Source organism: Pongo pygmaeus, chromosome 20 (assembly GCF_028885625.2).
Source record: "Pongo pygmaeus isolate AG05252 chromosome 20, NHGRI_mPonPyg2-v2.0_pri, whole genome shotgun sequence".
In the NCBI taxonomy this organism is placed as follows: Eukaryota; Metazoa; Chordata; class Mammalia; order Primates; family Hominidae; genus Pongo; species Pongo pygmaeus.
The window spans coordinates 52,845,883-52,852,235 of NC_072393.2; the positions used below are offsets into that span (position 1 = coordinate 52,845,883).

Consider the following 6,353-nt stretch of genomic DNA (forward strand, 5'->3'; position numbering starts at 1 on the left):
ACTATTAATATTTTTATTTAAGGAACAAGGTCTCACTCTGTTGCCCAGACTGGAGTGTGGTGGTGAGATCATAGCTCACTGCAGCCTCTAACTCCTGAGCTCAAGTCATCCTCCCATCTCAGCCTCCCGAGTACCTGGGACTACAGGTGTGCACCACCAATACATACATACAGATAGATAGATAGATAGATAGATAGATAGATAGATTTGTTTGTTTGTGATGGAGTCTTGCTCTGTCGACCAGGATGCAGTGCAGTGGCGCCATCTTGGCTCACTGCAACCTCTACCTTCCAGGTTCAAGCAATTCTCCTGCCTCAGCCTCTCGAGTAGCTGGGACTACGGGCACATGCCACCACACCCGGCTAATTTTTGTATTTTTAGTAGAGACACGGTTTCACCAGAAAAAAAAACAAACAAACTTATGTGCATTATCTTTTCGCTTTCCCCTGGTCCTGCCAGCCTGATTCCTTTTCCCTAATTAGGACTCCACAACTAATGTTTATCGAACATTTACTATAGCCCAGAGGTACAGCTTCTCAGCAAACCAATGGGTCCTATTAATATCCTCATTTTATAGCTGAGTAAACAGAGGTACAGACAGGTGGTGTGACTTGGCCAAGGTCTCACAGCTTAACTGATACAGCCACATTTTTTCTTTCTCTTTTTTATTATTATTTTAATTTTTATTATTATTTTTTTTTAGAGACAAGATTTTGTTCTGTCACCCAGGCTGGGATGCAGTGGTATGATCATAGCTCACTGCAACTTTGAACTCCTGGGCTCAAGCAATTCTTCCGCCTCAGCCTCCTGAATAGCTGTAATCTCAGCACTTTGGGAGGCTAAGGAGGGTGGATTGCTTGAGCTCAGGAGTTTGAGAACAGCCTGGGCAACATGACGAAACCCCATCTCTACAAAAAATATAGTAGCTGTGTACTAGCTACTCGGGAAGCTGAGCCTGGGAGGTCAATGCTGCAGTAAGCTGTGATCGCAACACTATACTTCAGCCTAGGTGTCGGAGTGAGACCCTGTTTCAACACACACACACACACACACACACAGCCTGACAGAGGCACGCACTGTTGAAGGTGCTAACATGGAAGAGAACAAAAGTGACAGGCCAGGTGCTGGGCCTCATGGCAGCGTTCAAACTCCTGGAGCCAGCTATGCCTGAAGCCAGCACATCAATTCCTGATGTCGCTGAAGAGTTACAATAAGGTTTTCAGCCACTTGAAACAGAAACAGACCAAACGTACCCAGGGGAGGGACAAGTGGATTCAGACCACTGATATGGCAATGGGAAGTAGGGTTCATGGAAAGGGGAAAGGCGGGACTGTGCAAGAGTGAGTGGGAACACGACCCATTCCAGGGGACAGACAGCAGATCATCGGGGTGGCTGCCATGCAAAATTTATAAGGGGTCATGGTGAGGTCATGGTGCCACCTTTCAGCTACAAGAGAAAGGGAGAAGCCGTGACTATTGTGAAAGAAAAATAGAATCTCAGGACCCCGAATTCACTAGGCCAAAGGGAAAGTTAAGCTGGGGAACTGAGGCACCAGTACTGTCTTCCTTTTGTTCCCAGATTGCTGTAATTTTCCAACCCCGTATAATAGCTTAATTTACTCTTTTTTTTTTTTTTTTTTTCTGAGACAGAGTCTCGCTCTGTTGCCCAGGCTGGAGTGCAGTGGTGCAATCTTGGCTCACTACAACCTCCACCTCCCGGGTTCAAGCAATTCTCCTGCCTCAGCCTCCCGAGTAGCTGGGACTACAGGCACCCGCCACCACGCCCGGCTAATTTTTTATATTTTTAGTAGAGACGGGGTTTCACCATGTTAGACAGGATGGTCTCGATCTCCTGACCTCGGATCCACCCACCTCAGCCTCTCAAAGTGCTGGGATTACAGGTGTGAGCCACCACGCCCGGCCATTTTTTAAATTTTATTTTATTTATTTTTTTTGAGATGGAGTCTCACTCTGTTGCCCAGGCTGGAGTATAGTGGTAAGATCTCAGCTCACTGCAGTCTCCACCTCCCGGGTTCATGCGATTCTTGAGCCTCAGCCTCCTGAGTAGCTGGAATTACAGGTGCCTGCCACCACGCCTGGCTAATTTTTATATTTTTAGTAGAGACAGGGTTTCACCATGTTGGCCAGGCTGGTCTTGAACTCCTGACCTCAGGTGATCCACCTGCCTCTGCCTCCCAAAGTGCTGGATTACAGGCGTGAGCCACCGCGCCCGGCCAACACCGGATGTATCACAAAGGGAGAAGGGCTTCACGCAGGATCGGTGGGGATCATCAAAGGGTCTAAGCAGCAGAGTGACACAATCAAGTTTGTGTTTAGAAGCTTCTGCACTCTGACACATTTGCTGGTGGGTGTGGGAAGTTGGTACAGCCTCCCTGGAAAGCCATTAGGCAAAAGGCCTTAATTTTAGATCCTCCCACACCCTTTGACACAGCAGTTCTTCTCTGAGGGATTTATTCCACGGCTATTGTCTTGCATGCGAAAAATCACCACAGACCTGCTTGGAGTAGCAAAAGACTAGAAGCAAACTAAGCACATATCAGGAAGGAACCAGCAAAATATGTTATGGCCCATTCATGCTATGGAACATTAGGCAGCTGTAGAAAAGAATGAGCCACGTTTACAGGCATTGCACTGGCATGCTGGTAAATATTTAACCAGGCCGGGCATGGTGTACTTCCAGCATTTTGGGGGGCCGAGGTGGGAGGATGGCTTGAACCCAGGAGTTTGAGACCAGCCTGGGCAACATAGCAAGATCCCTGTCTTTACAAAAAAAATACAAAAATTCGGCTGGGTGTGGTGGCTCATGCCTGTAATCCCAACACTTTGGGAAACCGAGGTGGGCAGATCACTTGAGGCCAGGAGTTCAAGACCAGCCTGGCCAATGTGGCAAAACGCTGTCTCTACTAAAAATACAAAACTTAGCCAGGTGTGGTGGTACGTGCCTGTATTCTGAGCTGTTTGGGAGGCTGCAGCATGAAAATCACTTGAACCCAAGAGGTGAAGCTTGCAATGAGCTGAGATCACACCATTGCATCCAACCTGGGCGACAGAGCTGGACTCTGTCTCAAAGAAAATACAAAAATTAGCTGGGTGTGGTGGCACGTGCCTATAGTCCCAGCTACTCAGGAGGCTGAAGTGGGAGGATCGCTTGAGCCCAGGAGGTCGAGGCTGCAGTAAACTCTGCACCACTGCACTCCAGCCTGAGTAACAGAGCAAAACTGTGCATATACATATATACATATATATATACACACATATATATATACATATATATACATATATATGTGTATATATATATATATATAAAATTTTTTTTTTTTTTTTGAGGCAGAGTCTCTCTCTGTCGCCCAGGCTGGAGTGCAGTGGCGTGATCTCAGCTCACTGCAAGCTCCGCCTCCCAGGTTCACCCCATTCTCCTGCCTCAGCCTCCCGAGTAGCTGGGCCTACAGGTGCCCGCCACCACGCCCAGCTAATTTTTTGTATTTTTAATACAGATGGGGTTTCACCACGTTAGCCAGGATGGTCTCGATCTCCTGACCTTGTGATCGGCCTGCCTCAGCCTCCCAAAGTGCTGGGATTACAGGCGTGAGCCACTGCGCCCAGCCAATATATATATATATATATATATATATTTTTTTTTTTTAATTTAACCACCAGCTCTCTAGGGAAGAAACAGCCCTGATTTATACCATTTGCCAATTTCTATAGTGTAAATATTCCCACTGTGGTTGATTTCAAGTTACTGACAGGATGTCATTGGATGTGGAATTTAGAAGAGACAAGCAACCACCCACTATCACTCAGGATTTCCACCAGGCAGAGGTAAGTAGCCTGGAGAGCATAGATAATAGTAAAAATGTAGCAATTACGATGCAATACATTTGAACTATTTATTATATTTGTTTTTAACATAATTTATTTATCTGTAACTTTGTATCATTTAATTGTTAGTAATACCTATGTTTAACAACTGGTTTGTGAAATTCCCAAAAGTGTAGCAATCTGCTCTTGAGAACTGGCCACAGCACACACTGAGACACAAATGGATCTTCAAGAAGAGAAAGCAAAAGCCAACTTTTGGAAAATGGCCTCGAAGGTTCTACACTGCTCACTCCCTTACTAATTTTAATTTTTTTTTTTTTTTTTTGAGACAGGGTCTCACTCTGTCACCCAGGCTGGAGTGCAGTGGTGCAATCGCAGCTCACTGCAGCCCCCTGGGCTCAAGCGATCCTCCCATCTCAGCCATCTGAACTACAGGGACGCACCACCGCACCTAGCTAATTTAAAATTTTTTTTTTTGGAGATGGAATCTCACTATGTTGCCCAGGCTGGTCTCAAACTCCTAGGCTCAAGTGATCCTCCCACCTCGGCCTCGCAAAGTGCTGAGATTACAGATGTGAGCCACCCCCCAGCCGTCATTGTATTTCTGTACAGTAGTGTCTTTCTCCCCCACTAGAATGTCACCTCCACAAGAGTAAGAACTTGATCTATTTTGGATTGTTTTTTGTTTTTGTTTTTGCCATATGCCCAGTGCCTAGAACAGCACCTGGCATATAATAGGTACTTAATAAACCTGTGTTGAATAAATAAATTTACTATTTATTTATTTATTTATTTTGAGACGGAGTCTCGCTCTGTCGCCCATGCTGGAGTGCAGTGGCGCAATCTTGGGCCACTACAACCTCCGTCTCCCAGGTTCAAGTGATTCTCCTGCCTCAGCCTCCCGAGTAGCTGGAACTACAGGTGTGTGCCACCACACCTGGCTAATTTTTTGTATTTTTAGTAGAGACGAGGTTTCACCATCTTAACCAGGATGTTCTCAATCTCCTGACCTTGTGATCCACCCACCTCGGCCTCCTGAAGGGCTGGGATTACAGGCGTGAGCCACCGTGCCTGGCCAATTTACGCTTAAGGAAAAAAAAGGTGCACCAGCCTGGACAATATAGTGAGATCCTGTCTGTACAAAAAGTTTTAATAAATTATCCAGGTGTCATGGGCTTCAGCCTCAAGTGCATGGCCGCTCCCATTGACCGCGTGGGCCAGACCATAGAGCACGTGGGCTCTGGCGTGGAACACATTGGCCCTGCCATGGAACGCGTGGGCCTGAACATGAAGCACATGGTGCTTGCAGGCATGGAGGCTGGCTTGGAGCACATGGGCCCCATGATGGATCACATGGTCACTGGCCTAGAGCACATGGGTGCCAAGAGCCTCGCGTGCATGGGCCTGGCCATGTGTGGCAGTGGCGGTGCCAGCTTTGACCGTGCCATCGGTATGGAGTGTGGCAACTTTGGAAGCTTTGCAGGTTCCTTTGGCGGAGCAGGAGACCATGCTCCTGGGGATGGCCAGGAACGCAGGCCAGGTATTTGTAAGAAATCTCCCATTCAATTTTACATGGAAGATGCTAAAGGACAAATTCAACGAGTGTGGCCACATGCTGTACACTGACATAGAAATGGAGAACGGGAAGTCCAAGGGGTGCGGTGTGGTTAAGTTTGGGTCCCTAGAGGTGGCTGAGAGAGTCCGCCGGATGATGAACAACATGAAGCTCAGTGACGAAGACTGATGTTCAAATAAATAGAAATGCTTAAGCAGTTGCCTTTTTAAAACATCAATACCAGACCTCTGAATTTGTATTTTTTCTTGTTAACTTTTTTTTTTTTTTTTAGACGGGGTTTTGCTCTTGTTGCCCAGGCTGGACTGCAATGGTGCGATCTCAGCTCACTACAACCTCTGCCTCCCGGCTTCAAGAGATACTCCTGCCTCAGCCTCCTGAGTAGCTGGGATTACAGGTATGCAATACCACGCCGGCTAATTTTGTATTTTTAGTAGAGACAGGGTTTCTCCATGTTGGTCAGGCTGGTCTCGAACTCCTGACCTCAGATGATCCGCCCACCCTCAGCCTCCCAAAATGCTGGGATTACAGGCATGAGCCACCATGCCCGGCCCTCTTGTTAACCTTTTTTTTTTTTTTTTTTTTTCCTTTTTTTGAGACACAGTCTCACTCTGTCGCCCAGGCTGGAGTATAGTGGTGCAATCTCAGCTCACTGCAACCTCTGCCTCCTGGGTTCAAGCAATTCTCATGCCTCAGCCTCCAAAGTAGCTGGGACCACAGGCATGTGCCACCGCCTGGCTAATTTTTGTATTTTTAGTAGAGATGGGGTTTCACCATGTTGGCCAGGCTGGTCTCGAACTCCTGACCTCAAGTGATCCACCCGCCTTGGCCTCCCAAGTGCTGGGATTACAGGCATGAGCCACCACACCGGCTTTTTTTGTTGTTGTTGTTGAGATGGAGTCTCGCTTTGTCACCCAGGCTCAGTGCAGTGGCGCGA

The 6,353-nt window shown here is 47.3% G+C and overlaps 1 pseudogene; it reads left to right on the forward strand.

Moving 5' to 3' along the window:
* The first annotated feature begins 5,013 nt into the window (after positions 1-5,013).
* On the forward strand, positions 5,014-5,612 carry LOC129021184 (heterogeneous nuclear ribonucleoprotein M-like; annotated as a pseudogene).
* Positions 5,613-6,353: the final 741 nt, after the last annotated feature.